Here is a 24688-nt window from a genome sequence, read left to right on the forward strand (position 1 = left end):
TCATGACTTCATAAGTCTCAGGGACAAAGAAAATCACTTGCTTCTCAGACTCAAAGAGGCTGCAGTTCTCCAAATACTTCCTATGTACTTAGAATACTACATGTTTCCAAGCTCTTGCAGCAATGAGCAGACTAAGTATGTGTAATACTTAAAACACACATCAAATAAGCCTACGTCCTTTCAGTATTCGTTCCTTCAAGCTGACCAGGGTCGTGGCAGTGCAAGTCACTAGAACCGAAGACAGCGATTCTGACCTCAGAACAGAGATGCACAAGCAGCAGGAACAAAAAGAGAATTACAGTGCTAAAGCAGAGGGAAAAGTGTATGTTTTTCCTTCTTTTTTAAATGACTAGAGTACAACACTGGTTAATATCTTGTTCCCGGTAACGGAAGAGCGTGCTGAAATTTAAAAATCAGTTTGCTGAAGATTCTTGAGATGGCCTTTATGGAATTTTGTATTCACTGTTTCTTTTACTTAAGGCTGAAGTCACATACACCTTCAGCTGGGGCTGCACGGCTAGAAGGCGCGTCCCCTGGATGGTGGATAGGGGATCCCTCTCTGGAGGGTGCACCGGATAAAACTGAAGAAGGTGCCGCGAACCAACGCAGCCTAAGGGAAGGCCACCCTGACAGAAAAACCACTGGCCCTCCAAGTCATGGGGGTTGGGCAGGAGGCCAACTACCTCCTCCCGGAAAAAAAAATAAAAAGTTGCAAAAACGACGAGCATCAACTCGAAGATGGAGAAAATCAGTAATGAAGTGAGGAGGAGGAGATGGAACTGGATAAGTCATGTCTTGAGGAAAAAACCAACAGAAGACTGCGCTGTGGCCCTTGGGACTCCAGAGCACGCAGCCGCAGACCGATCGAAGTGGAAGAACGATGTTCGCGCCTTATGTGCCTCCTGGCACTGAGAGAATTCAGAGATCAGATTCAGAAGTCACATACATGAAAAATTCACAAGTACATTAGTGTTAGCAAAATTATAAACTTAGAATTTACCCGGGGCGAAGGTAATAGCCCCTGCATGTATTAGGAATTAAAAAAAAAAAAATTCTAGAATTGTTAAACAATGCAGATACCAAAGCAACCAGAGAGAGAGGTCAAAAACTCATGTTTCCAGCAACTGCTTCTTTCCCCTGAACAGCTGCTAAAAACTGAAAGAGCATGAAGAATAAGTTGTAAACAAACATTTACTACAGATTAATCTTTAGAACCTCTACAGTAAAACCTGGGTAGTCTTAGGTGAACAGGAGTTAAAACTCTGCCTCTGATATACAGTTTATTTTATGATCCTGGGAAAATCTTCAAAACCTAAGTGTTCTCATGTTACATTCTTCATATTCTAGATAGTCAGCTTAACACATCTGAGTCTGTATCCTTAGAAGTGCTAAGCACCCCCTCCTGCATCTGAGAATAACTGTTCTGAACATCAAAAAGTACCCTGAGAAAAGACATCCTAGTCATTCCAAGCTAAGCATCCAGTATTAGTCCATGATTTTGATAATACTGGCCTAATCTCCCTTTGTTTTTCATCCCATGTCAGTTAAAAATAAGAAGATACCACTATTAATCTTGCAGGACTGCTATAAAGATAATGTAATATGGTTGATATATACAGACATTATAACAAAAGCATCATTAAAAAGTTTGACAATAAAATCATTAGAGTTCGGTATGCATTGCAGAGTTTAGGTGGTGTGCAGTAAATGAAGCCTGGAATCTGTAGCTCATAAAAGATAAAACCCCCAAAACTCTGAATAGCTATTTGTTCAATGAGTATGAGCCAAAACGCAAAGAATGCAGTAAGATTCCGTTGATAAAGAAAACCTTTCCATGGTATACCGTTAAAACTGAATCATCCATACAAAGTAGGTCAAATTAAGGTTGCTTATGTAGTCCTAGTTCTGGCACATCTTAAGCTCCGAACGCTTGAGTTTACAATCTTAAAACTCTTTCAGATCTGCCAAGTCTACCTGTTCTGACAGGAGATCCTTGCTGGTGCCATTGCCCTTTAGCTTTACGGGTAATTTCCCATCTCGCACCTGGAAGTAGCAATTGATCAGACTTCTGAGTGTCTGGAATTCCTGGACAAATGACCATGCTGCACACACCAAACACCACCCTACTAAAGGCACAGAAGAACTGTTACATCCAAATAATCCACAAACAATATATTCTGCACCCAAATGACAAATATGTGAGCTTGGGATGTGTTGCTTATGCAGAGCTGGTTTTCATACAATACACATAGAATCTACCAACTTTGAACTCTGAGGTATTGGTAGGTTCATTTTGAATATACTTTTTGTATTTATTTTAAAATAAAATGTACTTAAAATAATTCTTTTTATTGTAATAAGCCATTATTACCAGATCTACTGCATAAAATTTATACCAATATCTCCCCTGTAAACTGGAAAATGCAAAGGGCAAACCAACAGCTAAATTTTTAAGTCTCAGAAGTGACTTGATCTGGGCAGGCTGCTCTCAATAGCAATCTCTCAATCTTTATGCATGTCTAAACCCTATTCATCTCAGTGAAAATTCGTCCTGATTTCAGAATAGTCTTGTGTATAACATATGCTTTCTAGATTTAGCTATTTAACCAGAAAACAAGAATTAGTGATTGTTAAGGAAAACAGCTGAAGTAGAGTACACCCACTGGCTACCAGAGAATCTGTGTTTTCAAATAAACTGGAAGGAATTTATAAATATAGAGATTGAGGATAAAGACAACATGCTCTTCCAAGAAATTAAACAATGAATGATTCTCATTTCCTTAAAATAAGGTAATTTCCTTAAAATAAGGTAATAAATACTAGTGTAATATTTGAAATGCAAATAACATTGAGAAAAACTTTGCAAATTATTAATACAAGCTACTATCCAGTATGATTACCAGCACAGTCTGGCCAGTAGGAACAGGAAAATGTTTCCTTACCAAACCAGATGCTACACCAAAACAGACAAAAGCACCACTGTGAATATAATTCAAAGGTCACGTGCTTCTTCAGTAAACAAGAAAAAAACCCCAGAAGTTTCAAAATGAACACACTCCCATATTGTTTCACTTATTTGCCAGAATTCTTGGAACCAGAACATAGCTTCTATCAAAGACACTGAAAATTAGAAAGACTCAGATTGTCCGGCTCACTATTTATAGAAATAAGACTCTAATGGCAGCGAGTGCTTCAAATCGACACCACATTACAACTAATTGCCTTCTAAAATCTGGTGCAAATATCCAGAAGTTGCGCTGAAGAATATGTAACAGAGATCTTACATTCAAGGTGCTGAAAAGACACTTCAAGCATTGTTTGAAATGGCAGGTGCCCACTGAAGCAAAGAACTTTTTCCTAATTATTCCCACAAATGCTTTCACACTAAACAAGAAACCAGACAGATTTAAAAATTACACACAGTGTTTTAAAACAGTGTAGCTGAGTGTTACCTTTAAACATTTTTGTCGTCACTATAAGCCTTCTCTCTAAAGTCTAGACATGATTAATGAATGTTTAAAAGTGACATTTGTTTCTTCTAATTTTTATAAGCCGAAAACATCGTCTTTGCTTGAATCATAAATTTGTTCCTTGTTTCCCACCCAGAGCCATAGCTGTATTCCTACTCCTTGCCTTGTCCTTCTCTATTAAAATAAATCATTTGCATAAATCAGCATATACCTTAGATATACTGTATACAGCTTTGGTGTCTAGAATCACAGAATATCCTGAACTGGAAGGGAACAATGAGGATTGAGTCCAACTCCTGACTCCACACAGAGCAACCTAAAAGTTAAACCATGTATCTGAGAGTGTTGTCCAAACACTTCTTGAACACCGACAGGCTTGAGGCCATAACAACTTCCCTGCGGAGCACTCTAAAGTCTGTTGAAAAATTGAAGAAAATGTAAAAATAGTCACAATTTCTATTAAAGCACTGGAGGAATTAGGATGTATGAAGAAGGCTTACTGGATACTGTGGAAGTGAAGACTAAATACTATTACTATACTGAACAGTTATTATATAGTGTTCAAGTTTCATTAGAGAAAAATTTTAGTCATTTGTATCCTTACCATGGCAGAACTATATTATTTGCCCTCCATATCTGTTGATCAGAAATTACTCATTTGCTGAATTGCATGTTAGAACTTTGTCATTTACCTCTGGGCTTGAACCCCAAGCACAACCAAGTCCATAACAAAAACTCGAACCAATATTCTAGCGGGGTCTGCGTAGCTGCAGACAGGAAGACTGCTCTCTCTGCACTTTACATTGTTTTCTATATCAATGATCTGGTCAGCTTTCCATCAGAAATCCACTACCTCTGATGGCACTACCAAAGTGGAAAGGGGAAAAAGCTTGTTCAGAAAGTTTATGACATGATACATTCTTTGCAAGTCCTTTGTTGAAAGCATTTTTTGAAGAGTTTATAAAGAACAGAAGACAAGGCCTGTGATACACCATTACAGAACCCCGCACTTAAATAATTAAAAAATTATATTTAAAATATATTCTCACATTATTTTCTTAAAAAATAAAAATTCATGCACTTGTTTCTTGTTAAATAAAATCCAAAGCGATCTGGATGCACATAAAATAGAAAACATCTGAAGTCTATTGACAAGACCTGAATTAAAATATTCCAAAATGACTTCAGAATTTAAAACATCTGACACAGATATCCACCTTCCTTTCTAGTTTAACTCTTTCACCAAACATTTCATTCTCCTTTGGATCACTGGGCATAAACTTTCATTTTATTAAGTCTGCTTCTGTAGGCTTTCTTTTACTTTTCAAATAACTGTGCTTTGTTTTTAACATTTATCATCATCATCTTTTCTACAAACCTCCCTGAAAATAAAGGGCCATGTTCTGGACATTATGTGAAGGAAGTTTGTTCCATCTGGACTTGCATGACCTAGCACCAGCTGCTGAGTATTTCACCATTTCACCATTCACTTATGTATGGAATTTTGGCACAGGGAATTTTCTTTTTCGGATGCATACCTCTACTTAAAACAAAACAAAACAATTACAATCACTGGCATAATAAAAAAGCAATGTTATGAAGCTGTAAATCTGAGGAAATGCTTGGAGCTTTGGGGATATCTCTGAATGTAAACAGAATACAAAATATACACTGAATTTTATAACATCTTCCTGCCTTTCAACATCTTGTATCTAAGAAACTGCATATTTATCCTTAGCCTAGTCTAAAATAGAACTAGTGCACTTAAAAGTATATTCCAAATTATTTCCAGGTAAAAGCCCATTTCAAGTGTTGTAGAATATTCTGATGATCAACCATAACCAATTAAACTTGCTCATAAAGAAAAAAATAGCTTTTAATCATAAAATAAATATAAAGGCCTTTTCTACCCTGGAATGCACTGAAATACAGAGTTCCCCAAGATGAACCTTTACGCAGTCACCTCGTGGCACCCCTGAACTGCCGGAACCTGCTGCCAGGATCTCCCACAAAGGTGGGTGCAAACCAGCTGCCCACCTCTCCCACCCACTCCAGTCAGAGGCTGGCGGGGTGCTGAAGCCAGAGAAGTTAAGAAGCCAACATTAACATATTTCAGTAATTTCAGAGTTTCTAACCTATGACACCAGACACAGAGGAAAGACAAAAGGAACGCAAATATGCAGTGTTCATTTGACATCAAGGAGCTGCTTTCTCCCCTTAGCAAATCAAAAAAACACACTCAGGTGCCTGCACATGCTGGCATTAGTGGATACTACCTGCCCCTTAGCCTCCCACACCTGCAATTTGTTGAAATACTTTGGGGAATCACATGAGAAGCGGCAGGAGGGTTGTTTCTGACTACAGGTGACATTACTGTCCAAGAAGAGCTACAGCTGAATCACCTTTCCCCTCCTTGCCTGGGACAGACTCTCCCCACGCACTCTGGACATTTCCTCCTCAGTAGTCAGCTCCCCAGTCACATGTAACAACCACGTCAAAAATGACACTAAGAAACGCTTGCTCTCAGAGAAAAGATCCTCAACCACATTCTTAGGCTTCCTAAGGTTGAAAGTTGCTGAAAGATCTCTCAATGGCACTAATCCTGCACAAGTGACAGACAAGGTATTCTCTAATTTGAGCTACAGATGAAAGTGATCCTCAATAATCAGATGCTCAAGCTTGTCACAGAGACCCTGCAGCAGAAGTCCAACGAAAGTAGAAAAGTTAAAATATTTGGGTACATCTCAACTAAAATCAACTAATTCATCCTCAAAAGCCATAGAGATGGAGAAGTCTTTTACTGAAATTCATCAAGAGCTAGGTTAATCTCCTCCACATACTAGAAAATATGTAAGCCTGGATGTACATCTACACATGCACATGAAAAAAATCAGTTCTAAGTTCATTGCTTTGTTTTTTTAAAACCTCATAACGTTGTGTGATTTTAAACACCTTTCCCCAACAAACTGCCATGCTGAAAACCCGAACTTGTAAAAAGCATTTCTAGAAGGACTGTATTCCTAGTTTGTCTTCTGAAAAAATATTTGAACTGGCTTTTAGAAAGAAAACTACACCCACCAGGAAAAGTTTCTTTTTCTGCTTTCAGAACACTTAATATTTCCATCCCAGTGGCTTATTAACAACAACAACAAAAACAAACAAATAAAAAACCCAACCTGTCAAATAATCTTGTGACTATTTCTGAACAAAAGCAACCTAGACTACAGATGCGGCGATTTACAAATAACGGTTGTACGCTCATGCCTTTATTTCAGAAATAGCACAGGATTAATTATGACATTCTGAATGGGGTTTTCTTCCCAAAAGGAACTTCCGACATCTCTATTCTAATTGTGTTTAGTAAGAAAGGGAATGTAATGTGCTTGTGCAAATAATTAATAGTTTGGATTTTTTTATTCATTTATTTAAACCATGCTCCCTCCTCTTGTTTTCAGCCAAGTGCCCATCAGGATGATCTTATGGCAATTATTCTGAGACCCTTGGACCCAGAATCTTTTTTTACCACCACCCTCAACAAAAACCAACACACCCACCATGCTCTGGGCTACCTCAGGCAAAACCAGTGAGACAGCTGTGGACAGTAACCAGAAATTCTCAGACACACATCAATATGTCAAACCAAATACAAATATGTTAGGTGTCTGAAGCAGATATTTTATGCCAGAGATTTTTGGTTTTTTTAAACATACATTTTAAACTTCATCAAAAAGTTAAAGAGTCATACATTGAAACTCTCGGGACTTGGCAACTGAAATTCAGGAACACATAGCCTGCCTTCAAAATTTATTTTACTAAGAAATCCTTGTTAGTCAGCAATAATTGCTGCCAGTGACACTGTTCATCAAAAGAATAATGATAAGTCTGGATACTAAATATTCAACATGAAAGCAGAAAAGACAATTTCAATGCAGCAATAAATTCAAGTGAGGCATGGCTTTAGTAAATTATACTTCAATGTGAAGAATACAGGTCTATAGTGAACGAATTGTGTTTGGTTATGAGACAAAAAAGACAGCAGGGGTGGAAAATATCTGATATTTAGAATATTCCTGAAGCAACTCTGAAAAAGAATATAATTATCAAATAAATTAATTCTTTGTCTTAAATGCTAGCGCTTTCATTTTCAGCACGAAATGGATAAAGAAGCATCTTTGTCCCTCAACCTATTTAACAACCAGTGCTCAGGAGTGGTTTCAAAATGCATTGTGACAATTTCTAAGACAATGGTTAATTTGTTTTGTGTGGTTTGGGTTTGTTTTTTTCTTCTATTTTTACTGACCACTGTCTATACACTTGAGGAGACTGGTAGTCATCTGAGGTATAAAAGCCTAGAAAAACCGTTTCCATTTAGAAATATAAATGAGCATTTTATACATATTTAATTTATCAGTCAAGCATGAAATATTAGCCTTGCCTAACACGCTCTTTTTTCTCTCCCTCTCTCCCTTGCCTTCTTTCTTTCTCTTTTGACCATAGTAGCATTGTGTTACAACAGCAGCCATAAACTTTTTGAAGTCTTTAATGACTTCCCAACTCATTTTCTGGATGATGCTATAAACTATCTTTCAAAAGATACACAGCATGTACAAGTATCATTATTGCATTGGTTGAACGTCAAAAGAAAAAAAGTACAGCAGGATAATTAATGTACATCACTCAACAATTACAATTGGCACACAGTAAGCTATTTATATGATCATAAATTTTGATTTGACATTTTAATGCTTAAATATTCCTCCAGAGGACCTGGTCAACGTTATATAAAATACTACTGTAATACACAAAGTCCTCATTATCTTATTTTTACAGCTTACACCTGCACAATCAGACAGTAAACCACACTGCTAATACCGCATCCAGCCTTGCTCCCATGTTTGAAGACACATCCTGTTGCTCTCTAGCAATTGTTAAAAAAAGTGCAAGCAGTCTTGTGTTAACATTTTTGCATTCATGATCTTAGAACTCCTTAGAATATATCTGCCAGAGAAGGGTTCGAAGACTCAACGCTCAGAAAAAGTGCATGGGTGTGGGGGTGTGTCTAAGTATGTGGTAATGCAGTGTATGCTAAAAAGAATGTTGATCTGAATTGACAGAGGCCTAGGAACTAAAAGGCCTGTGACTCCTGCAGCAAAAGAGACTGAGAGATTTAAGAGAGATGCCAACAGCCTCAAGATGACAAGATACAGAACACGAAGTCTTGAAATACGCAAATTAATTAAAAAGTCAGCATTTACTCTTAAAATAGAGAGCAGAAATTAGACTAGAACATGCTTATAGAACAAAGTACAAAAAGGAGAATATATAGATACACCTTAAAACCCCTGGATAAAATGCACTCGGGGCAAACAAAACGATAATAAATTTCTTTTTTAAATATACCCCTTCACAATGCAACTCTCAAACTCATTTTGAGTTGCAAGAAGTGCCTGGGAGGAGCAGCAGAACAAGCGACAGGAAACCAGATCAATACAAGCAGCAGGCTGCAAGTTAGCAAATCTAAAGCTGGGAAGGGATATATGCTTCTAGATCTGGCTCTCGGGGAGTTTGTTCGAAAGCCCCCATGTTTTATATAAAATCTCCATGTTTTGGGGTAGGTGATACTCAACCTGCACAGGATTTGGCTAACTTCTGAATCTCGCCTTCCCTGATACTTCCCCTCCATGGACTGAAACAAACAGGTTTCCTGGGACCAGATCTAAGTTTTCTGGTCTAACCATCCTCTAGAAATAATGCCAGCAAAATGGTGGTGCCATCTATCCCAGTGAGTTATCATTACCTCTTTTAATCGTTTTGGACACCAGACATCAAATTAAAATACATTGATCTACCCTAACCTGTCCTACTCAAAATTTTATTTTCAAACCCAAATACTGTTAACTCAGTGTGCCTCCAAGATCTGGAACACGGAAAACACTCACCTCAAGCAGCTTTCTGCCAGTCTTCCCCAGAGAGAGCGTGTTCCTCCCAACATCAAAGCTTATATCTAAGTGAGGGGAAATCACAGGAAAGGAGAAGGGGATGGCTGGCATGGGGAAGGGACTTTTGGAAAGCCTGGGGAAGTTCAAATGGGTTGGCAGTCACCTAGCCCAGCATGAGGCCCTCTAGCCATGTGAATAGTAGAAGGCCTGAAAAGAGAGCGCGTCCATGACCAAATCCTACAACCCGCCACCTCACCGACTGTGCACTTGCAGGAACCGCTCCCGCCAGCCACTGCACTACACCTCGCACTGCCTGCTCACCGTTGCCCTCAAATTGATCGGAGATGCAAGGGACACAGATAACTACAACAGTTCACTGCATCAAAAAGCTAAGGGAACTCAAATTAAAAATCAGCAAAGAAAATTACAGAAAGGGCGGTATATTTCTGGTCTGTTCATTTTGGGAATTGAACAATAGTTCCTATATGCCTTGTGTTACTATTTCCCACTTACAGTCACAATCAATTTCCCCCATTGCAGGTGTGAGTTTCCACAAAGAAACAGAAGAGAAAGTACATAAACATAGGAAAATGAAATATGGCTAAAAATCTCACAAAGAAACATCTTTTCATGTGAGTCAAAGCCTAGGCTAGGCCCTGAAGTAAATAAAAAAAAAAAATTACTGGATTGCAATACAAATGTACCCTATTAATGAAGTTCTGTACGTTGGCTGCTACTACTGCCTTTTACATTTCCACAGCATTAATTAAGAAAAATATGAAATGCATTTCCTGTCAGCACTCTCACCAAGAACACAGTAAAATAAGTAGCACAAAAAGACAGCTGAAAAGTTTGGTGCTTTCCAATGAGTTTCAGTTTCCTGTGCAGAAAAATGGGATCCACAATGAGCTCCAGTATAAACAAAAAGGCTTTGTGCCACTGTAGATGCTTTCATGTGCTATTTTGATGAATAGCCTGTATTTCCTCCAGGTAGGTTTGCAGAATTTAGCAGTTGCTTGAACTAAGAAGAGAATAAGAGATTCCAAAATCTGTCAAAATGAAACTTCAGAGAGGTTTGGCATTGAGAAAGTACTTCTAAGTTCCTATCTAATCATGGTAACTGCTTTTCCTCCCTTTTGGCATTTCTCCCATTTCTTCCATGTTTGGAAGACATCTTGAGTGTTCCAGATCCAGTGTATTACAAGATCCAGAAGTCATCATCATAAAAATTCAAACCTCAAAATAAGATGTCACTCTCTAGTGAGTGAAGAGGATGGAAAACTGGAACAGGTTATCAGGGTAAGCATTAAACTCCCCTCAGTTGGAGACCTTCAAGCAAAATTGAACAGCTTTTGGAAGAAATTATTCAGTCCATGTGTGTCGGCACAGACCAGTGTAGGACCTGTAAATCTGTATATGAAACCTCTTGTGCTTTCCTTTTCAGGGCCTGAACATGCTCATAACACTTGAAGCTCTACATTATGATATGATTATAATCAGATCTCATACTTCAGAGCTTCAACCATTCAAGCATAGAGACTTAGACAGAATTTCCACCTGAATACCTAATTGGACATCTGAGTTTTTGCAAGAGAGCCAGCGGCAGCGATCCAGCACTTCATGGGGCTGGCAGGTACTGCAGAGAAGTCTGGCCGGCCTGTCTTGCTTATCTGACTAAATGTCATATGCCAAACCAAGGGCTGAGAAGGAGTTTCTACCAAATTAAGCTGAGAGGGATCCAGGGATTTCTTTTCCTTGTTTGTTTTCTTTTGTAGCATATGGCATGTTGGTATCATCAATGCACTCAATTGCCTTAAGCTCATGAGATGCTCTGGTCTCATCCTAATCTCAAGAACACTATCAATTTGGACAGAATTGAAACTAGCTAGTGTAACTAGAATTGCTGGATACTGTATCACAAATCAGTGGTGCTGATTAATAGACTCTAGTCAGACTACATAAACTGATGTATTACATATGGTCTTCTCTGTGAAGCCAGAAAAAGGGGGTGGGGGGAGGGGGGTGGGGGGAGAAGTTTTAAAAAATAAACTGATGTTTAAAAAAGAAGGCAAAATTTATTGTTTATGAGCAACATACCCAAAATGTTATATCATTTTATATCGTAAAGTTTTGTTCTTGGAAAGTACTGAGTAGGACTGGATGTGAAGGAATAAATATTTTTCAAGTGGGTTGATAGGGATTAGATAATTCTATCGTGGCTTGATAATTTAATGCCGAGTAATTGGTCAGACTCAATACTTGTAAAATATTTTACTGCTTAAAAATCCCAGTTATTGGTAATTAACAAAAACAAAGCAATGTTAAGAGAACTGAAAAATGTAAGCTGTTAACTTTACTGTTTGGAAAACACACGTTTCCCTCTCCGTCCCAACAGCTAACAAGTGCAGAAAAAATATCCCATATAAGCACACTTGCACATTTCAACTGCATACAAGTGTCCTCTGCAGTGACAGCATGCTCAGAAAAGGCCTTCTCTTAGTTCTTTACTGGTGGAATAATTCCAGTCTCTTAGATTCAAAGGCACCTGGGCTGCCCTTACGCTTCTTTCAAACTGAACATCATTGAACATCATCAATTATAGATCACTTCATCAAATACCGGGAGCAGAAACAGAAGCCACATCTTTTTCATGTAAACTGCACGAGAGATGCAGAGAATATATTGTTGTTATTATTATTATCATTATTTTACATTTGTTAAATTGTTATCAAATAATTATTACACAACAGAAGCTATTAAATAGTAGGAATTAATACATGGGAAATTACACTGTAAAGATCACATTCTCATTGAAAACATTAACTAACTAACATGTTCCTTTTCCAAAATTAAGCAAATGTTAGTGGTACTCCTATATATAAAAATAGAAACACTAGTCAACCGTGGGGGGTTCCCTTCTACTGTCCCATAAGCATACAGAGGAAATAGAAATATTTCAAGGCATCTGTAATGTCTTACATACTTTGAATAAAATAAAGAGCCAAAACACTTAACAGTACTGAATTTTATTCCAAATTATACCCAAGAGAAAGCCATCTGCAGGAAAAATAAAAAGTAAAACAAAAAAAACAACACACACTTGACTTGGACATCACTTGTGCAATACAGCTATCCAAAAGGACAGCATGTTCTTTTAAAAGAATGACTACGTATTCTTTCATGATACAGGCAACATAAAAATCACCTGAAAACTTTGGGGCTTTTTTAACTACTAAGAATAAATTATATGGTGTTCCAGTGAAACACTGAACTACTTTTGGTTCTTTTATTTTTCCCCTCATCTAACATAACATATTAATATATTGGCAAAAGCCATCTCTAAAAGACTGTGAAACTGTTTGAAGTTACCCACAGCCAAGCAAATCACTGCAGCTATGGTCAAGTTTGAAAGAAGACCAAAACCTAAGGTCTAAAATGCATCAGTAGTTCATCATTGACACCTACGAGACCATGAAAGTTTGAAGCCACTGCTTTAGACAACAGAAAACGTCAGATAACATTTCAACAGAGAAATAACAACATACAGCTTAGCTATACACTCATAGTAAAACTAAAAATTAATGTAGCAGGAAGAAGTTTATAAAATGCTACCACAAGACACAATCTATGTCAGCAAGATGATGACTATGTCATAAGTGCCGAAGATGTCAACATCTCAGGCATGATGGTCTCATCTGAGCAGCAAGGACTGCAAAGCTGCCTATAAAAACATTAGCGTATTCATCATTTTGTCTCAGGAGTAATGATACAAGATGAGCAGAAATACCCTACTGCATGCAGCATTTCCTGATGCATCAATGTTTCCTACATTCCTAAGTCTCCAAAATATGAAACAGACCATACTAAAGAAAAATATGAAAAAATATTTGCTGTAAACGCCAAACAAATTAAGTGAAAATTTGAAAATAACTATGCAGTACTGGACAAACATTGGAAGACATTAACATATGAGCTTTGACAATGTGTGTATGGGTTACGTTAAAAAAAAGAAACGAAAAACAAGCAAAAAAACCCTTTCAACAGTTGCATGCCAGGAAACATGTGTTGACCCATGACATTTGAACAGCTAACAATACTGTCCTACATTCAACCTACAACAGCACAGAAGAAAAGCAATTTTTCAGGGTATTTTGGGATTGGAGGACCCTTTAAAACATTACAGAAATTTTCTTCTATTTCCATATTTGCTAGTCAACACCATGCAATTTAAGAAACAATTTCTTTTTCTTACAAAAAAGCATACAGGCAGTAGATACTACCTAACAGTTTTGGCCCACACAGATAACCTCAGAGTAGATCGCCAAAATGATTTTTCGATTATGCACAGATTTGTACCAAAATAGAAACCAATGCACTATTTTTCAAGAAATAGTATCCCCCAGCCCCCTAGATTTTCATAATAATAACTATGTCCTTAAAAACTTAAGCCTCATCAACTTGAAAACCCTGGTTGTGTAGAGACCAAGTCATAAACACAGGCTTACGCATCTCTGCAAGTAGTCAGAAAGTTTCAGAAAGTTTCATAAACTACATTTCACCCAGAACAAAAAGAATTCTCCATGTAAAGCCAGAACTATGTTCTAATTTCTTTTTAATTTAGCTGAAATCTTGAATACATGAATGTAAGCCTGAAAGTCAAATGTCCTAATGAATTTCATCTTTTGCAAAATTTTGCCTAGGGCTAGGAAATAAACATACTAAAAAGGAGCCAGCTCCTCTTAGTATTATTGTGAAAAAACTCACGCTGGTTCTGCTGGTTTGAAAGACTGAAGCTTATATTTTCAGAGAGAGTCCACACTGAAATAACAAAAAACTATAATTTGTATATACTGAAAACGCCAGCTAGATGACACTAGTTATAGTTCTATACTGGCTCACTCTTTTTTAATATTTAACCCAGACCCAAACAATTTATATCCAAGAATACTCCTACATTCACAGATAAAGAAGTTCTCATCAGGTTCAGCAAAGGGAAATGCAAAGTCCTGCACCTGGGGAGGAATTCCTCAAAAGAAAACTATAGAAGTAAATGGACTTATTTTTTACTGTGCAGTGATTTTTAAAGACCTGCTTTAACTTTCTGTCCCTCTGCAAATATGAAAAGCGACCCATTACAGAGAACACAGGCCAACATAAAACCCTACCGAAAATGTTTGTAGCCTTCTCCAAGCAATTACCTCAATCTACTAAGCCATCAAAATTTTAAACTCTCTTCTCATAACTAAAAACTAAAAATTTTCATTTGTATTACCATGGAACAACTGACGCATTTTAAAAACATTCCTCTGCATCCGTTTTTTAAAAAAATTGAAATAAAATAAACAAGTGAATGCAAGAGAAAAGTGACTTAAACAGATGAGCAGCAGATATGGGAAAGAAAAACATACCACAATACCAGGTCAAAATTAAGCAGAGGGAATGGAAAGAACAGTTCTGCCAGGATCTAGACAATGTTATCTGAAACTATAGGCTATGAGAGAGCTCACGGACTGTGTTCTTCATTTGTAAACCACAGCTAAACAGTATTTCCAAGTCACAGAAGTTGCCATCAAACGTCCACGTGTAACAACAAAGCAGTCAAACAGCCCCCTCCAGACTGCCAGTAATAGAACTGACGGACCCATGCCCTCAATTCACCAACTGATTCAGATGTTTTATGGTTCAAAACCAGAGATAACAACCACACTAGGGAAGGAGGGAAAGGTCAACAAAAAGACATCATTTATTTCATTATCGTTAAGCCAAAAGAAATTAGCAACATACAAAGATATATCAGCACTTCAGAGTAAGAACTGGATACATAAACATGTTTACAGACTGAGTGGCAGACCAAAACTTGAATCATTATCCACAAAGCCTATTTCAGTTGGTCTTCCCACCAGCATCCAGGAAAATGTAATTTTCTGCCATAGCTGACCACCTACTCTTCCTGTCACCCACTGACTCGCATCTTTTTGACCCGTTCTTCACTTACCTCTGACTCTAATCTTGCTTTATCTTACACCATTTCCTCTATAACCCCTAATAAATATCTTTCTTTTACATTCTACTGATAAGTACATGGTTTGAGATACCACATCCCTTGATCACTATACTGAAGAACTAAAGCACTACAATTTTCACTGATTTTTAAAAATCCTGCTGAGCAACTGCTTTTTCCTGGCTCCAATTACATCAGCTCCTTTGTGGAACCCTTTCTTGGGTTCCCTCTTACAAAGCAATGTCCAGATTTTAAAAACTAGACCAAGAATTTATTTTCACCTTACACAAACTTTTACATGTGTTCTTTGCCCTCCCCCCCCCCCTTTTCTTTCCTATTTTTCTTATTTAACCACATACTTAAGAATAACATACTTTTTTGATACAGGTATTCATTTTCTTCAACACCTCCCAAAATCAACGTACACTGGAAAGCCTTCACGTGTGCCTTAAACCTTCTCATCTCTGAGCTGTCCTCCTGTGAAATGGTTTGGTTAAATTAAGACTTCTGGATGTCATTTTCCTTAATTTTTGCAGCAATACTTACTTCTGAATCCTCAGTTTATTCAATCAGCATAAACTTCAACTAACTGTCCCCAACAGCAGTGCAACAAATCTTAACATCAAATCGCTGTTAGCAGTGAGGTATGAGGTGCAGTGTTACTTTCCAGTTCTTTTCTCATTAGTCGTCTTGCCTTTGAACCCATGTTTACCACTGCAGTTAAGGACAGCTGCAGGGGACAATTTCATTTGGGACTGTACAAAGATCTTTCACCCTAATCCAAACTTCACAGTGTAACAGAGTCCTATTTCTTTTTGTAGCCATTTGTACAGCTAAAGAACTCTCTCTTCACTACCTCTTGCAATTAGCTTGACTTTCAACAGTGCTCACTTTCATCGTACACTTTGCTGGTGTCCCATTCATGAAGAGTAACATGCCCTTTTTGAAACTTTCTTCCTCTATTCAGGAAATTTCAGAACTATTTTAAAGCTGGACACAACGCACTTCATCACAGGAAAGCTGCTGGAGAAACGTAGGCAGAATGTCATTACTCAAGACAGAAGTTTAAAGAAAACAAAGCGGATAACACTCCTACATTTGAATGGACGGATCTTTAGTGCTTATAGTGGGCAGACCTCGGTTTTATGTCTCACCGGAAGCTGCCCATTCAAAAAAAAATATTCCCCCAAAACCACAAAGAGACAGCAATGCTGTAGCCATGACTAAATCCTGAGAGAATCGTCTGCTGTTCCCTGTATCACTGTGAAATTTATTTGATGTTTCTTTGCATATATTGAGTATCCTACCCCAAAGAGTCTCAGAGATGAACAACTCCCAGACAGAATTCACGTCTTGTAAAAATGAAACTGGTAGGCTGCAGAAAGAAAATCTCAGACCTTGCCTCAGAAACAAAGTAATCCATGGTCTTTTTCCTAAACATAAAATCATAGCAATAAGGAACAAATAGCATTACATATTTTAGGTCTTTAGTTGTAGATTACAAGACAAAGATTTTCGTACGCACAACATTAATAACAAAATTATGTACAATTTAAACTGATGGAACTGAACTGCCTAACACTGTCCAATTCTGCAAACCCATCTTAATAGAACTGGCACAGCAATATGATACTTGTTGGCCTCTTGCCTGAAGCACTGACCCCACCCTCTAACTGTAATAACAGTGATTACAATTTCTGGAATGATATGACGGGATTTGAACAATCCGGGCGTTCTTCCACTTCTGTGGTGACCGTGCATTTAGTGAGGTGCAGTTGTGCTTAGCTAAATGCATTAAGACTTTTATATTTTTAAGAACACTTGTTTAATCTTGGATGAAATAACTCAGATCTTCACTAACATGTTTAATTTCAGTTGTCGAAGACTATTCCTTACTTCTCTGATTTTCTCAGTGCTAAAAACATAACAAAATAACAAAGGAAGCCCACAACACTGAGAATGTGGCATATTCTATCAGGTGCGTTCATAGCTACCAGTGTAATGTCAGCAGATCATGTCTTACAATATACGCGCAAAAAACCACAGCTCTTCTTTCTCCAAATCAAAATGGATATATTTCTGCATGATTTAATATAAATCCCCAGATACAATGATGTTTAATAGCACGTTAGCCAATAAATGTGGTTACAATTAAAACTAGGGTTATTCTTCCTATCTTAGTAATCTTTAGGTCCACTTGCTCCTCAAAACTATCATTCTGTTGTCCGTTTTCTCTTTTTGTCTCCAACTGCTCAACAACAGCCACAAAGACAGCTTATGCAGCAAATTAAGCTATGCTTGCAGGGTAAACTAAAAAGTACAGCATAGAACAAAGATCAAGAACAGTGTCTTGCTTATAATATAGTAAAAGAAGAGCAAATCACACGAGCAACTATGTTGGTTTTCAAAAGATCTAAATCAGCAATGAAACAAAAAAGTTGGGAATCTTTACACTGACTGATACACTTACGAGTTTCTAAAGGTTAACATTCTGTCCTCCATGAGGCAGAAACTCTATAGCTGAAGAAGAAAATTATTTGTAAAACGGCACATATTTTGATACTATGAGTTATATGTGCCTTAAAAAAGTAAACGTCCATCTATGAATGATAGCTTGCAAGTCAACGTTTTGCAACACAAGTTATTAGACGGGAAAGAAATGCTACAAACGCAAAGCTTGGATCATATCCTTGTTTCTATAAAACCCATGACTTGCTAACAGCTGTATAATTACCAGATATATTTCATGAGTGAAATGCAAATTTAATGATGCACTTTCTGTGATTTGATGCCAATATTCTTAGGATTAAAAAGTTATAAATCTTCAAGTAACATTAAATGCATCTTGAAGATGCATTTAGAAGTTGCACCATAATATTGTCACCTTACTTGACATTTCCACTAATCAACTTTGCATGCAAAGTGTCATTGACTTATTGCACTACTTAAATGCAACGAGAATTGTTTTCAATTGCTCTAATGCCTTGCACTTTTATAAAACCATTACAGAATCACAAAATGTCTTTTCTCTTTCTCTCTTTTTTTTTTTTTTACAGTTCAAAACTATTGTTCAAAACATGTCTAAGGAGACAAGATGATGCTCAACTACATACTTTGCATCTTTCAGCACATCAGAAAGCCGTCCAAAACTAGAGAACTATTTCAATTCCAATATTTCCACACTGATTTGGAAACTGTTCCAAACTCCAGAAAGCAGGGTATAAACTGATGCTACTACTTCCCAGTAGTAGAAAGCTGGGAGTGGGAAATTACTCATCTCCCTGAACTGACTACAGCCACTTGCTAATGAGTTTACTAGAAACATTTTATGGAAATGAGCAAATTCAGATGGAATATAAAGACGACTTTACAATTCCTTGTTGCACAGCAAACCAATTTTACTAGCAAATTCATCACCTGTAAATATGTCAGCTGTAAGTGAGCAAAAGGAACTTCAGAAAAGTGAAGGAGCAGGGAAAAGCTGTGCATGTCTGTTAAAAGAAGTGCGATCAGCTGGATAGCAAACACTGCAGTATAATGCACACTGAGCTTCCTATACATCGGTGAAGTACCTACTGACAGTTGATGTGGATTTCAGACAACTCCCCTGTGGCAGAACCATGCTGATGTGCGCCCCAGACCACTGAAGGATACATTCCACATACAACCTACATAATGAAACTAAGACTGCCTACAGCCAAGACTATGAAACGAAGACTGTCATGAAAGCAAACAGGTAAATGGCCACCCTCTCTTATGCCACAACACACTATCGGCATTAAAAACAATAAAAACCAAACCCAAACAAAACCAAAAAGAATCCAAATACATTTCATAACAATCCTTGCTCTAAAAGTATTTGTGAGCTAATTGTAAAATAACAAAGATAAACGCATAATTCTGTATTTGACATTGCTGAAATTCAAAGGTGGTTTCTTAATTCCAGTGCTAATCATGCAAATGTTCCAAAGCAGATTCACTGCTTCTACGAGGGGAGAACAGCTGCAATAGGCTGGCAATCACAAGCAGAAGAGAAATCAAGGGAAGTGTTTGTACAGCAAAACAATACATGTGTTTGATCAGTCACACAGTTGATAAATTGCTGTCTTAGGAACTAGCATATATCCCCATGCCTCTGCCGCTGATTTACTGTGTGATGTTGAAAAGCTGCTTTTTACAGGTACTCCCTAATTGCTACAACTGGACACCACAGTCACAGGGCCAGACTTTCAGAAGTGCTGAGCAGACATACTGTTGAAAATGTTTTCATTTGGCAGGAAACTGAGCAATATTACCAGCCTGAAAAAAACTAGGTCACAGATATTTGAGATTTGGCAACCGAAGTTGCTGCAGACTTAAAGTTGTCAAATCTTAATAAAACATGATGTTGTGATATGAGTCTTGAATACAGGAGCTCTAAGGAACTGCCCCTGTGTCAGGGAACAATCATTTACAGCAAAGAAAGTGACTTTAGACCCTTCCACAATGGCCTTCAGCACATCAGAGGCTGCAGCAGGAGATGACGATTTACATTTATCTAAGATACTGAGTGATCTTACTTGTTGCTGATCATCTCTAAGGTATTCACTACTTCAGCCTAAGTATTGAATTAAAATTTATTTCAATCAATAAAAAGCTAAGACTTTCTAATACTTGTCTGAAAAAAAAAAAAATCACAACAAAAATAAAACCCACAAAACCCCCTTTCTTCTTAGGAGAGAACTGCAGGCCAAAGCGATGACAACCATTTCTAGAACAAGGTTACAGCGTCAGTCATGCCTCAAACCCCTCTTTGTATGGTAATATAATGCAAGTAGATTCTCTACCTCTGTTGGAACAAAAAATTTACATACCCACAGAATTGTGAGGAAGAAATATGGACACATGACCAAAAGAAACTGATGGTGTTGATGCCTGCTTGGTTTCTAAGCAGAAAGAAGATAAGAATTCTAAAAAGATTTTTTTTTTAACTTCATTTCATCAACTGTGACAGCTCAATGGCGATAATACTTTAAGGAGACCAGACCAACACCAGACAGAGAATTTGCACCACATGGACTCAGTCATGAATCCAGAACAGCATTGTTCTATTGGTATCCTCTTCTTTGAGCCAATGACGGGCCTAAACAAGTTTGGAGATCATCTTTTCCAACACAGTGTGAAAATTAAAACGAAATTAGAAAGACAATCCACTGAGTGACTGTTTGGGGCAGTTCTGTCTCTAGATTAACATATTGTAATAAAAACCTCAGGAGAGTTCTTCTGTTTTGATGAGGCTAACCGAAGACGACAGCTTTTTCAAGAAATGCCTCCTACAATGACTTAGGATAATACGCATGGAGGACTCAGGAAAAAGCTCCAGAAATCTTACAATAATTAAATCTCCTCAAGTCTTCCTTCTAAAAACATTTGGAACAGGCAGCAAAAGTTTTTCTTGAACTTGGTCTTTGGATTCCTGGTCCACAGATGTTTTGCAACAAGCTGTTGACAATATTCAAGTTCCTGCTGAAACCAAAGATGTTGAAGTTTGAAAAAAACAAAATGTTGTCAGGGCTCTTCAGAACATTAACTTCCAATCTGAAGTTTTATCCTCCCCTTTAGCCAGAATAAATAACATGTCTTCAATCAACCAATTCAAATCGCAAATATGACCACACGATCATTTTATGTGACTGCCATTTGCATCGCAATTATCAAAATGAGTTATTAAGTACCTTAGTAACATATGCATCCCACTCTTGCATATCCTTAACGGTTTCTTTTCATTTATAGTCAAGTAAAGACACTTATGATATTTTTATCAACCTGAAGGCTCAAATGGTTGGTTTTTAATATGAAATAATGTAGACAAACTGGTCTGCCTGTGTGACATAGCACAAAGCTTCAAACACAATTTTAGGCTACGGTATAAGCAGACAGATGCATAGACAGCACAACAACTTCTATAAAATCTTACGCTTTAGAAACAACAGATATTTAAAACACAAAGCACAGGAAAATCTAAGCTAGGCATTAGTTCAAATTAATTTTATTCAAGGAAAACAAAATTAATTTTTCAAACAGAGAAGATCAAGAAAAGTTTAGTGGGAGATTCCACTTTCTGAGCTTCTTGGAATACAGTACACTTACAAGAAATATCTACAAATAAAGATGGAGAGACGTGCCAGAAATGAGTCGATAACGTAACGCCAAAATTGTGGAAAACTCTCAAGTTTTGCAATGCTGGACATTCAAAAATCCAGAGCAATTTACACCAAAAAGCTACATAATTTGCAATTCATGAGTTTAAACACAAAAGAGGGGATTCGTAAAGTTTGCGAGGAAAGATATTTTTAGCTGGCAAGCACTTTTTACAGGCTAACCATTTTTTCTTTATCTTGCTCATGAGACCTCTTTCATACACAAATACATTTGTTAACCATTACTATGAAGAAAATAAGGCAACAGTAAGATAGCGTGTTTGTACTCTTTTAAAACAAATCATGCTTATAAATACACTCATCAATTTTTTTATGATTTGCAAATTCCACTCTCATTAATAAGCAGCTTATTTTGATAAATAAGTTGATTCCAACTAACTTGGCAACATCTTTTAGATGAGAACTTTTTGTCATGAGGAACTTCAATGGATTCATGTGCATTTCTGCAAAAAGAGTAAGCACATTACAAAATCCCAAGACACAACATGAAGTATAAAACAATTTTTAAAATTAGAATGTAGACAAAGAAATGCCAAAATTAGAACATGAACAAATACCTATGAGAAAACTGATTTGTCCACTGCTTGAAAACACAATACTTCAAATTCCATTCAGAATCCTGAAAACCCATAAACGCTTACTGTAATCTTCACAATGAATCTGGAGTTTCTCCACGAAGAAAATCAGCCAACCAGATGTGAATTCAATTGAGTACGTTCCTTTCTAAGCCCAGAAACAAAGCAAAAAAAACCAAACCAAAACAAAAAAAACCCTCCTTCAACTCTACTAAGAGACTCAAGTTTTCTATTTTTCACTCTGTTAGGTTACAAACTGATAACAAAAATTGTTATAGATCAGTAGCCCTAAACAACACACACTGCCATTTGAGAAGAACTTTTACACTGTCTTCAGGGTGGAACTTACTAATTCCAGCTCAAGAGTGACCATGATGACCCCAATTCTAGAAAGCTTGCCTGAGTCTGAGCATTGGAAAGTGAATATTATGGGAATAGTCTCACAGGGACTGAGCTCATATCTGAAGCTAACAAACCCAGTGAGACTCCAGCTGACAACGCAGAAACCATTGAAATAATTTCTGCATTGCGTTCACTACTGCTCTAGATCTTGAAGCACAATGCACATACTTCCCAGCAGATTCTAGGCAAAATCAGCCCCAGGCCAGTATCACTTCCCCTCCACACAGGCAGAAAAGGGAGGTACTGTTTCCTAAAGGAGGCTAGCATAGAAACTGGAAAGTAACAACCTTACGGGACTGCATCAAAGCCACACTTAATCTGCAACTCAAACGCTCAAAGCATGGACAGCTCTGTGTAGGGAGCTGGCTGTTTCATGTCAGAGTGGCTGTGCAGCCCAGAAAGGGATTTTTACTCTGCTGGTCCCCCCCCACACACTTTCTCCCCACTGTCCCTCACCCCTACCATGGCCCGAATGACTAGACACAAGCGAAGTAAGAGAGTAAGAATTGCCAGTTTGCCTTCCTAGGAAGCACAGCACAGGTCTTGCCATAGTAAGAAATTTGTATGCAGATAGAGAGATATGCATCTTTTTGATAAATCTTAGGTAGCATTATTAAGTTTTATTGACTATAAATCTGGTTTTAACAGTTGTATTTTTCATTACTATAAGAAACCGTCCAAACACCGCTTCTTCCTCTTCTACTTTTTTCTTTTTCCTGTTGCAAAAAGTGTATCATATGGAGCCTTCCATGGTATTTGCATTACATCCTTTTGCACTTGTCCTAAATTGCTTTCCTTCTGGCAGATACAACAATTCTGTTCCTAAAGAAAATGCCCTACTTCTTACCACCAGACACCGAAAGCTCCACAGAGCAGTAGCTGTAGGTTAAGCTTCTCAGAAGTGAAACATGGATAGAACACAAAGAGAATGAATCTCAACTTCTCCGAGTCTAGCTAGGCTAACTGCATTTACAGTAACTGGAATTACAATCTCTTCTATTGAGAATAAAAAGAAAGCGTAAGCAGGACAAAACCTCTGAAGATGCAAATTTGGCCCCTTTACCACATTTGTTTTATGGAATGCAGAACAAAACTGGCATGCCTTCTTTTTCAGGTCCCCAGCACAGTTCAAATCTAGAATTTCACTACAGACCACATTTCCATTATTCAAATTACAATTTTGGAAAGCCATCTATCTTTGGCGATGCAAATAGCTTAGTATAGCACTAAATCCGACAACAGGGTTTCTGGTGGCTCAGGAAGGACACGGGTAAGTCTCCAAGCTCACACACCAGGAGAAAGAGAAAGAATACCCTAGTAGCTGGAGTACTGAACAGCAAGTGACCCCAGGAACGAATGCTCTCCCTGTTACAACCCCCATCTCTGTTAGACAACAGATGAAAGCAGACCAGCCTGAACGAAGAATCACTCCAACAGGGTCCAATTTCCCCAAATCGTCCAGCTCTGCCACCTCTCATCTTCTCAAGTGATCCTAGACATACCACTGCAAAGTCCTCTAGGCACAAGGCCTGAAAACAACAGCCTTTCCCAAGAACATTCTTCTCTCTTAAAATTGAGAAAATGTCTATAGAAAAATAATCTCACAAACCATGCATACTTTGAAGTCTGCCAGAGAGGCTAAAGCTATGTTATGCCTTCCCCAATAAAGTGTCTTCAGTGCTCTACAGGGGGTAGCCCACAGACGAATCCTGGAAAACTGGCAGTGATGGGAAAGTTTCCTGTCAAGATTTAGAAAACACCCAACAACGGAAGAGTTGAACAGACACAACCAAGATTATCTAGTTTTCCCTGGAATTTCCCCTGAGCTGGAGGAACATGCATTACTCCTCTTAAAACTGGAAAGCAGAAGCTAGGTTTGCAAGCATCTCTGAAACACACACCTATCCTGTGTGTATTGATGAAGAAAGTTATTTTTATTGAGGTTAGTACCAGTAAACACATAGACAAGCACTGAAAAGGACAGCAATCTTTCTACATAAAGAGCTATTTTTTCCCAAGCAGTTACCTTGAGCGGCTAAATTTGAAACGTTATTCATCTAAATAAACCTCAAGATGGAGTACGTTTGCTAAGATTATAAAA

The 24688-nt window shown here is 37.7% G+C and overlaps 1 protein-coding gene across 5 annotated transcripts in view; it reads right to left on the minus strand.

Annotated features, from left to right (window-relative positions):
* Positions 1-24688, minus strand: part of SBF2 (SET binding factor 2) — a 326647-nt gene that overhangs the window by 166201 nt on the left and 135758 nt on the right. The gene's annotated exons all lie outside the window — the stretch shown is intronic.

The sequence above is a fragment of the Platalea leucorodia genome, assembly GCF_965183815.1.
Source record: "Platalea leucorodia genome assembly, chromosome: 7".
NCBI lineage: Eukaryota > Metazoa > Chordata > Aves > Pelecaniformes > Threskiornithidae > Platalea > Platalea leucorodia.